The sequence below is a fragment of the Arachis duranensis genome, chromosome 4, assembly GCF_000817695.3.
Source record: "Arachis duranensis cultivar V14167 chromosome 4, aradu.V14167.gnm2.J7QH, whole genome shotgun sequence".
Taxonomy (NCBI): Eukaryota; Viridiplantae; Streptophyta; class Magnoliopsida; order Fabales; family Fabaceae; genus Arachis; species Arachis duranensis.
Window position 1 is genome coordinate 91,649,053 of NC_029775.3, and position 11,300 is coordinate 91,660,352.

Consider the following 11,300-nt stretch of genomic DNA (forward strand, 5'->3'; position numbering starts at 1 on the left):
TTTCTTGAGCATGAAAGGGACCTCAGGGATCACCTTCTTCTTGGCCACAACTTCATAGAAGTGGTCTTGATGGGCTTTTGAGATGAATCTCTCCATCTCCCATGACTCAGAGGTGGAAGCTTTTGTCTTCCCTTTCCTCTTTCTAGAGGTTTCTCCGGCCTTAGGTGCCATCAATGGTTATGGAAAAACAAAAAAACTATGCTTTTACCACACCAAATTTAGAATGTTGCTCGTCCTCGAGCAAAAGAAGAAAGAATAGATGAAGAAGAAGAAGATATGGAGGAGAGGGATAGAGATGTGTATTCGGCCAAGGGGAGAAATATTGATGGTTATGTGTGAAGAATGAAGGAGTGTTGAGGGGTTTATATAGGAGTGGGAGGGGTATAGGTTCGGTCATTTAGGGTGGGTTTGGGAGGGAAAAAGATTTTGAATTTGAAGGTAGGTGGGGTTTATGAGGAAGAGAGGATGGATGTGAATGGTGAAGAGGTGATGGGAAAGAGTGATTGAGGTGATTAGTGAATGATGATTGGGGAAGAGTGTTATGAAAAGGTGTGAGAGAGAGGGAGAAGGTAGGTGGGGATCCTGTGGGTCCACAGATCCTGAGGTGATCCTGTGGGATCCACAGATCCTGAGGTGTCAAGGATTTCTCATCCCTGCACCCTTTAGGAGTGTAAAATGCCCTCTGTATGCAATATTGGCGTTTAATGCCAGACTGTAGCATGTTTCTGGCGTTAAACACCACTTCCATGCTTGTTTTGGGCGTTCAACGCCAATCTGCAGCATGTTTCTGCCGTTGAACGCCACTTCCATGCTTGTTTCTAGCGTTTAACGCCAGCTCTCCTCAGGGTGTAATCCTGGCATTTAAACGCCAGACTGCTGCTTGTTTCTGGCGTTCAATGCCAGTTTCATGCTCTGTTCTAGCGTTAAACGCCAGCCAGATGCTCCTTACTGGTGTTTAAACGCCAGTAAGCTCTTCCTCCAGGGTGTGCTTTTTCTTCTGCTGTTTTTGATTTTGTTTTTAATTTTTGCAATTGTTTTGTGACTCCATATGATCATAAACCTAATAAAACATAAAAGAACAATAGAAATATAGATAAATAAAAATTGGTTTACCTCCCAATAAGCGCTTCTTTAATGTCAATAGCTTGAAAGTGAGCTCTCATGGAGCTTCACAGATCATCAGAGCATTGTTGGGACCTCCCAACACCAAACTTAGAGTTTGAATGTGGGGGTTCAACACCAAACTTAGAGTTTGGTTGTGGCCTCCCAACACCAAACTTAGAGTTTGATTGTAGGGCTTTGTTTGACTCTGTATTGAGAGAAGCTTATCGTGCCTCTTTTCCATGTTTACAGAAGGATAACCTTGAGCTTTAAACACAAGGTAGTCCCTATTCAATTGAAGGACTAACTCTCTTCTGTCAACATCAATCACAGATTCTGATGTGGCTAGGAAGGGTCTTCCAAGAATGATGGATTCATTCTCATCCTTCCCTGTGTCTAAGATTATGAAATCAGCAGGGATGTAAAGGCCTTTAACATTTACCAACACGTCCTCTACCAATCCATAAGCTTGTTTTATTGACTTGTCTGCCATCTCTAATGAGATTCTTGCAGCTTGTACCTCAAAGATCCCCAGCTTCTCTATTACAGAGAGTGGCATAAGATTTATACCTGACTCCAGGTCACACAGAGCCTTCTTAAAGGTCATGGTGCCTATGGTGCAGGATATCAAGAATTTACCAGGATCTTGTTTCTTTTGAGGCAGAATTTGCTAAACCCATGTATCTAGTTCACTAATGAGCAAGGGAGGTTCACCTTCTCAAGTCTTATTACCAAACAACTTAGCATTCAGCTTCATGATGGCTCCTAGATATTGAGCAACTTGCTCTTCAGTTACATCTTCATCCTCTTCCGAGGAAGAATAGTTCTCAGAGCTCTTGAATGGTAAAAGGAGGTTCAATGGAATCTCTATGGTCTCTAGGTGAGCCTCAGATTTCTTAGGTTCCTCAGTTTGGAACTCCTTTTTGTTTAGAGGACATCCCAGGAGGTCTTCCTCACTGGGATTCACGTCCTTCTCTTCCTCTTTGGATTCGGCCATTGTGATTATGTCAATGATCTTGCACTCTCTTTTTGGATTCTCTTCTGTATTGCTTGGGAGAGTACTAGGAGGGGTTTCAGTGATTTTCTGACTCAGCTGACCCACTTGTGCCTCCAAGTTCCTAATGGAGGACCTTGTTTCGCTCATGAAACTTAAAGTGGCCTTAGATAGATCAGAGACTATGTTTGCTAAGCTAGAGGGATTCTACTCAGAATTCTCTGTCTGTTGCTGAGAAGATGATGGAAAAGGCTTGCTATTGCTAAACTTATTTCTTCCACCATTATTAAAGCCTTGCTGAGGCTTTTGTTGATCCTTCCATGAGAAATTTGGATGATTTCTACATGAGAAATTATAGGTGTTTCCATAGGGTTCACCCATGTAATTCACCTCTGCCATTGTAGGGTTCTCAGGATCATAAGCTTCTTCTTCAGAAGATGCCTCTTTAGTACTGTTAGATGCATTTTGCCATCCATTCAGACTCTGAGAAATCATGTTGACTTGCTGAGTCAACATTTTATTCTGAGCCAATATGGCATTCAGAGCATCAATTTCAAGAACTCCCCTCTTCTGAGGCGTCCTATTACTCATAGGATTCCTCTCAGAGGTGTACATGAATTGGTTATTTGTAACCATGTCAATGAGTTCCTGAGCTTCTGCAGGCATTTTCTTTAGGTGAATGGATCCACCTGCAGAGTGGTCCAATGACATCTTAGACAATTCAGACAGACCATCATAGAATATATCCAGGATGGTTCATTCTGAAAGCATGTCAGAAGGACACTTTTTGGTCAGTTGCTTGTATCTCTCCCAAGCTTCATAGAGGGATTCACCTTCTTTCTGTTTGAAGGTTTGAACATCCACTCTAATCTTACTCAGCTTTTAAGGAGGAAAGAACTTGGCCAAGAAGGCCGTGACCAGCTTATCCCAAGAGTTTAGGCTACCTTTAGGTTGAGAGTCCAACCATACTCTAGCTCTGTCTCTTACAGCAAAAGGGAAAAGCATAAGCCTGTAGACCTCGGGATCAACCCCATAGATCTTAACAGTATCACAGATTTGCAAGAATTTAGTTAAGAACTGAAAAGGATCTTCTGATGGAAGTCCATGAAACTTGCAGTTCTGTTGCATCAGAGAAACTAACTGAGGCTTTAGCTCAAAGTTGTTTGCTCCAATGGCAGGAATTGAGATGCTTCTTTCATGTAAGTTGGAATTTGGTAAAGTAAAGTCACTAAGCATCTTCCTTGCATTGTTGTTGTTGGGTTCGGCTGCCATATCCTTTTCCTGTTCGAAAATTTCAGTTAGGTCCTCTTCAGAGTACTGTGCTTTAGCTACTCTTAGCTTCCTTTTCAAGGTCCTTTCAGGTTCAAGATCAGCTTCAACAAGAATGCCTTTTTTCTTATTCCTGCTCATATGAAAGAGAAGAAAACAAAGAGAGAAGAGGAATCCTCTATGTCACAATATAGAGATTCCTTTATGTGAGTAGAAAAAGAGGAGAATAGAGGAAAGAGAAGAAAAATTCGAACACAGAAGAGAGAAGAGGATTCGAATTTTTGAAATGAAGAGAAATGCTAGTAAATAAATAAATAAATAGAAAGAGATGAGAGGGAGAGACTTTTCGAAAATTGTTTTTGAAAAATGGTTAGTGATTTTTGAAAATTAAGAGAAGAAATAAAATTAAAATTAAAAGTTTGAAACAATTAGTTAATTAAAAGAATTTTGAAAAAGTGAGAGGTGATTTTCGAAAATTAGAGAGAGAAAAGTAGTTAGTTGGTTTTGAAAAAAGATAAGAAACAAATAAAAAGTTAATTAGTTAGTTGAAAAAGATTTGAGAATAAAAAAGATTGGAAGTTAAAAAAATTTTTGAAATTGATTTTGAAAAAGATATGATTAAAGAGATATTTTGAAAAAGATTTGAATAGGAAATTAAAATTTGAATACTTGACTAACAAGAAACTAAAAGATATGATTCTAGGATTTAAAGATTGAACCTTTCTTAACATGAAAGTAACAAACTTCAAATTTTTGAATCAATCACATTAATTGTTAGTAAAGTTTTTCGAAATTTTGAAATAAAGATGAGAAAAAGATTTTGAAAATCAAATAAGAAAAATTTCGAAAAATAATAAGAAAAATGAAAAAGATTTGATTTTTGAAAAAGATTTTGAAAAGATAGGATTTTTAAAAATGAAATCTTGACTTGACTAACAAGAAACAACTTATTTTAAAAAATTTTGACTAAGTCAACCCAAAGATTTCAAAAATTATGAGTAAAATAAGGAAAATATATTTTTTTATTTTTGAATTTTTAATGATGAGAGAGAAAAACACAAATATGACCCAAAACATGAAAATTTTGGATCAAAACCAATGATGCATGCAAGAACACTATGAATGTCAAGATGAACACCAAGAACACTTTGAAGATCAAGATGAACATCAAGACTTATTTTTGAAAAATTTTCAAGAAAAGAAAAATATGCAAGACACCAAACTTAGAAATTTTTAATGCTTAGACACTATGAATGCAAAAATGCATATGAAAAACAACAAAAGACACAAAACAAGAAAATTTAAAGATCAAACAAGAAGACTTATCAAGAACAACTTGAAGATCATGAAGAAAACATGCATGAATTTTCAAAAAATGCAAAAGTTTTTAAAACATGCAATTGACACCAAACTTAAAAATTGACACTAGACTCAAACAAGAAACACAAAAAATATTTTTTTAATTTTTTTGATTTTATTATTTTTTTTGGATTTTTTGAAAATTACTTTTTGAAAAAAAAACGAAAACAAAGAAAAATTTTTGAAAGATTTTTGAAAACTTTTTGAAAAGAGAATTACCTAATCTGAGCAACAAAATGAACCGTCAGTTGTCCAAACTCAAACAATCCCCGACAACGGTGCCAAAAACTTGGTGCACGAAATTGTGATCATCAACAATGGCGCCAATAGACTTGGAGCTCTCAAATGTGAATCACACTTTGTCACAACTTCGCACAACTAACCAGCAAGTGCACTGGGTCGTCCAAGTAATACCTTACGTGAGTAAGGGTTGATCCCACGGAGATTGTTGGTATGAAGCAAGCTATGGTCATCTTGTAAATATCAGTTAGGCAGATTCAAATGGTTATAATGGTTTTCGAAAATAATGATAATTAAATAGAAAATAAAGGTAGAGATACTTATGTAATTCATTGGTGGGAATTTCAGATAAGTGTATGGAGATGCTTTGTCCCTTCTGAATCTCTGCTTTCCTACTGCCTTCCTCCAATCATTCTTACTCCTTTCCATGGCAAGCTGTATGTTGGGTTTCACCGTTGTCAATGGCTACCTCCCGTCCTCTCAGTAAAAATGGTCCAAATGCTCTGTCACAGCACGGCTAATCATCTGTCGGTTCTCGATCATGTTAGAATAGAATCCAGCGATTCTTTTGCGTCTATCACTACGCCCAACACTCGCGAGTTTGAAGCTCGTCACAGTCATTCAATCCTTGAATCCTACTCAGAATACCACAGACAAGATTTAGACTTTCTGGATTCTCATGAATGCTGCCAATGGATTCTAGCTTATACCACGAAGATTCTGATTAAAGAATCCAAGAGATACACGCTCGTTCTAAGGTAGAACAGAAGTGGTTGTCAGTCACGCGTTCATAGGTGAGAATGATGATGAGTGTCACGAATCATCACATTCATCATGTTGAAGTGCAACGAATATCTTAGAATAAGAATAAGCTGAATTGAATAGAAGAATAATAGTAATTGCATTAATACTCGAGGAACAACAGAGCTCCACACCTTAATCTATGGTGTGTAGAAACTCCACCGTTGAAAATACATAAGTGATAATGGTGTTCATTGGCTTTGGCCCCAGAGAGGGAACCAGAATAACCAAGACGTGGTCAAAAGACTCCCAATACAATAGTAAAAAGTTCTATTTATACTAAACTAGTTACTAGGGTTTACAGAAATAAGTTTAAGTGCAGAAATCCACTTTCGGGGCCCACTTTGGTATGTGCTTGGGCTGAGCTTAAGATTTACACGTGTAGAGACTTCTCTTGGGGTTAAACGCCAAGTTGTAACGTCTGTTTGACGTTTAACTCTGGTTTGTGACGTGTTTCTGGCGTTTTACTCCAGAATGCAGCATGGAACTGGCGTTGACGCCAGTTTGTGTCATCTAAACTCGAATAAAGTATAGACTATCATATATTGCTGGAAAGTCCTGGATGTCTACTTTCCAACGCAGTTGAGAGCGCGCCATTTGGAGTTCTATAGCTCCAGAATATCCATTTCGTGTGCAGGAAGGTCAGAATCCAACAACATCAGCAGTCCTTTTTCAGCCTGAATCAGATTTTTGCTTAGGTCCCTCAATTTCAGCTAGAAAATATCTGAAATCACAGAAAAATACACAAACTCATAGTAAAGTCTAGAAATGTAAATTTTGCATAAAAATTAATAAAAACATCCCTAAAAATAGCTAGATCCCACTAAAAATTACCTAAAAACAATGCCAAAAAGCGTATAAATTATCCGTCATCACGCTCTTCATCACAAGCTGCTCCCACCGTCTCTTCTCAATCCTCCGGGGTCCTGGCCACTGCCAGTGCACCGTTTAGCCATCGTTACCACTGCTCGTTGGTCATGGGCTCCTGGCCACCGGCGCTGCTCCTCTGTCCTCTCTGGGCCAGTCATCTGGCCGTCGTCGCTGCTCCTCGCCTCTTCTGTCCTGGTCGCTGCTGCTGTTATTTTGGTATGTTGGTATTTTTGTTAATGTTTTGAATTTTTTATCTTTTTACAAAATAGTGTGTATGACTAAATTAAACATTAGCATAAGTTTAAGTTTGTATTAGATAAGAGATTTAGATAAGTTTAGGTTTGTTTTCTTTGATTAAATTTTACTATTTTGACAAATCTAAAATCAAATGCATATTTTTTTCTTATTTGCTGTGTTTTGTTTTGTTTGATAATGGTTTTAACTAAATTAGAATTTATAATACTTGTTTTAACATTTGCTTTTATTTCAGAAAATATGAATTCTGAAACTGTGAGTAATCTTGTTACTACTGGAGCTGGTTTTGAGGCTGCTTAGGCCGAGATTGATGAACCTAGTTTGAAAAGGGCCAGACCAGCAATATTTGATGTATGGAATTTCTTCAAAAAAACTTAGTCCAGATAAGGCTGGAGTAGAACGTTCTAAGTGTAAAGGATGTAAGAAGGTGTTTAAAGCTAGAGGTAAGCGATATGACACATCTACTCTAAAATAACATCTTGACAGTTGTACTCAAATTAATGATGAGCGGATATTTTATACACTTTTTAGTATTATTTTTCTAGTGTTTTTGGTTATCTTTTATTAAGTTTTATCAAGTTTTAGTGCAAAAATCACTTTTTGGATGCTACTTTGAGTTTTTGTGTTTTTCCTATGATTTTAGGTGATTTCTGGGTAATTTTGGCAAGTTTTGGAAAAGTCTGATTCAGAGGCTGAGAAAGGACTGCAGATGCTGTCAAATCCTAACCTTCGTGCATTCCAACGAGCATATCTTGAGCTACAGAGATCCACATGACGCGCTCTCAACATCGTTGGAAAGCTAACTTACAGGACTTTCCAGAAATATATAATAGTTTATATGTGTCTTTGAAAATGATGGCCCAAAATGGGCGTTGAACGCCCAACTTACCTTCTGCTTGGCGTTCAACGCCCAAGAAGGATCAAGCCTGTCGTTGAATAGCCAAAAAGGACCAAACTCAGCGCCCAACGCCCCAAGAGGAGCACAAGGACGTGAATTCACCCCAAGCTCAGCCCAAACACTCACCAAGTGGGCCTGGAAGTGGATTTTCGCACCATTAGCCTAGTTCCATTTCATCTTTGTAATTCTAGGTTTTTAGGCTAGTATTTATAAAACAAGGATCGTCCTTGTTCAGGACTTTTATCTTCTTCCAACATTTTGAATTCACTATTGTTTTTCTGTAAATGATGAGCAACTAAACCTCCTAGGTTAAGGTTAGAAACTCTACTGATTCTCATGGATTAATAATATTATTGTTTTTATTACAATCTATGTTTGATTTCATTCTAAGATGTATTTTTGTTCTTCAATCTAATGAAACTGGGTGGAATGAGAGTATGACCCGTTTTCTACATAGTTCTTGCGAGTCCCTAGCGGGATAGCATTGAACTACAAGCTTGAAAGTACATCTCCTGGACGGCTAATTCACGACTCGTTGGGGACATGAAAACATCTGTTCAGCCGAGATCTGGGGCGATTAGGGCCTTTGTGGTATAAACTAGAATCGTAAAGCTTCATTCTCCGATCCGGAAGATCTGACCTTGTTTGTGGAATTTTGAGTAGGATCATCAGAGATTGAATTGCTAGAGCTTCACCCTTGTTCAGATTGGATGACCATTAGCACCGGCGTTTGGTTTGGATCAGAGGAGATTAATGACCACTAGCCCTGGCATTAATCACTTACAGTTTGCCATGGAATGAATCATCCATTGTTGAAGTAGACAGTAAGAAAAGTTAATCCAGAAAGATAAAGCATCTCCGAAGTCTCACCCAATTTCTTATCACTGTTTTCACACAAATTCAGTAACTCTTTACTTATTCTGTTCTTATGCTTTTACCACAACAACTATCTTTTGTATCTTTTTGACTAAGATTTGCAAGATAACAATTGTTGCTCAATCCGACAATTCTCATGGGATTTTGACACTCACTCACCTGAGGTATTACTTGGATGACCCAGTGCACTTGCCGGTCAAGCTTTGCGAAGTTCTGAATTTCACGCACCAAGTTTTTGGCGCCGTTGTCGGGGATTGTTCGAGATTGACAAACTATCGGATTATCTTTTTTCTTAGATTAGTTACCTTTTTATTAGTTTTCTTTAATTGTGTTTCTTATTTTCTTTTTCAAAAACTTTTTATCTTTAATCATCTTTTTCCTTTGTTGGAGTCTTTTATCAGTTTTTAAGTTTGGTGTCCCTTTGGTTTTCATTTCTTTTCTTGAGTTTTCAAAAATTGTTCTTATTTTTATTACTTAGTTTTCAAAACTTTCTTGTTATTTTTCTTTGTTTGATTTCAAAAATTAAGTTTGGTGTCTTTATGTGTTTGTCCTTTAAATTTTTGAAATTTGTGTCATTTGATTTTAAAATTTTTAAGTTTGGTGTTTCTTAGTTGTTTTTCTTTAATTCAAAAAAATAAATAAAAATACAAAAATATTTATTCTATCTTCATTCAAAATTTCGAAATATATGCTATCTTTTCTTATCTTGAATTAAAATTTTTAGTTTGGTGTTTTCTTGTTAGTAAAGTTTAAATTTTAAATCTTTATCTTATCTTTATCTTAAATTTTAAACTTAAGGTATCTTATCTTTATTTTAAATTGAGTAAAGTACCGTTTTTGTCCCCAACATTTGGAGTAAGCCCCAAAGTTGTCCCTAACGTTTCAATCGTCCTATTTAAGTCCCTAACGTTTGAAAATTAAGTCAATGTTGTCTTGTCGTTAGGAATCCGTTAACAGAATTGACGGCGGGACAAAATTGAGATGATTTTAAAATGTTAGGGACTTAAATAGGACAAAAACGTTGGAGATAGAAACGATATATAGAAATAAATTTTAGTTTTATCCTTCAATAATATCAATTTTTTATTGTACATTGTAACACCCTAATTAGCCTAAGCTTTACCTCGCGTCGTAAAGCTAGGGTTAATCAAAGGTTACAACAGTTCTAAAGCTGATACATATAATATATATAGAAAGAATAGTATAATCTAGAAGCTCGATGAAGAATATAGCTCAAAGACTGGATTTAAAAGCGCAAAACATACTAACGAAACTACTATCTTAAGGCACAAGAAATCGAGAAGATATAACAAAAGATAAGTATATAATATCACAGGAAACTAGTCACGACTTGCGGAGTTTAAGCTGGCTAGCCATATATAGGTATACAGAACCATACAGTGAAAACAGCTTATAAAAGTTTTGTTCTCTCATATACATGCCTCTAGGCAAAACAAAATACAAAAGGAGAGACGTATAAATGGTGGACGAAATTGTGATCACTGTTCTTTAAGTTGTATGAAATCATTATTGTGGCACCAGTTGTTATCACAACTCCGTTCAACTAACCAGCAAGTGTACTGGGTCGTCCAAGTAATAAACCTTACGTGAGTAAGGGTCGATCCCACAGAGATTGTTGGTATGAAGCAAGCTATGGTCACCTTGCAAATCTCAGTCAGGCAGATTAAATTGGTTTATGGGTTTCGAAAATAGAAATAAGAGAATAGATTATAAAAAGGATAGAAGACTTATGCAGATTCATTGGTGGGAATTTCAGATAAGCGAATGGAGATGCTGCATGGCTCAAGGACGCCTGCTCTCCTACTGCTTCTACTTAATCCTTCTTACTCCTTTCCATGGCAAGCTTTGTATAGGGGTTCACCATCAGCGGTGGCTACTTTCAATCCTCTCGGGAAAATGATCCTATGCGGCTGTCACTCGCACGGCTAATCGTCTGGAGGCATCACCCATGGCTAATGACTACATCCCATCCTCGCAGTGAAAACTAATGCTCACGCACTCTGTCACAGTACGGCTAATCACTGGTTGGTTCCCGCTCCTACTGGAATAGAATCCCTTGATTCTTTTGCGTCTGTCACTAACGCCCAGCACTTGCAAGTTTGAAGCACGTCACAGTCATTCATTACCGGAATCCTACTCGGAATACCACAGACAAGGTTAATCTATGGTGTGCAGAAACTCCACCGTTGAAAATACATAAGCAAAAGGTTCAGGCATGGCCGAATGGCCAGCCCCCCTAACATGATCAATAGTCTCTTAGGATGAAGAATAAAACAAAACTGAGACCAAAGATGTCTAATACAATAGTAAATTATCCTATTTATACTAGACTAGCTACTAGGGTTTACATGAGTAAGTAATTAATGCATAAATCCATTTCCGGGGCCCACTTGGTGTGTGCTTGGGCTGAGCTTGATCAATCCACGAGCTGAGGCATCTCTTGGAGTTGAACTCCGAGTTATGACGTGTTTTGGGCGTTCAACTCCGGATCATGACGTTTTTCTGGCGTTTAACTCCAGACAGCAGCTTGTACTTGGCGTTCAATGCCAAGTTACGTCGTCTTTCTTCGAATAAAGCATGGACTATTATATATTGCTGGAAAGCTCTGGATGTCTA

General features: G+C 37.4%; 1 non-coding gene across 1 annotated transcript; it reads left to right on the forward strand.

Moving 5' to 3' along the window:
- Nucleotides 1–2,861: 2,861 nt before the first annotated feature.
- On the forward strand, nt 2,862–2,968 carry LOC127747099 (small nucleolar RNA R71). Its single transcript, XR_008008902.1, has one exon. It is a non-coding gene; the product is annotated as a small nucleolar RNA R71 (small nucleolar RNA).
- The last annotated feature ends 8,332 nt before the right edge of the window (nt 2,969–11,300 follow it).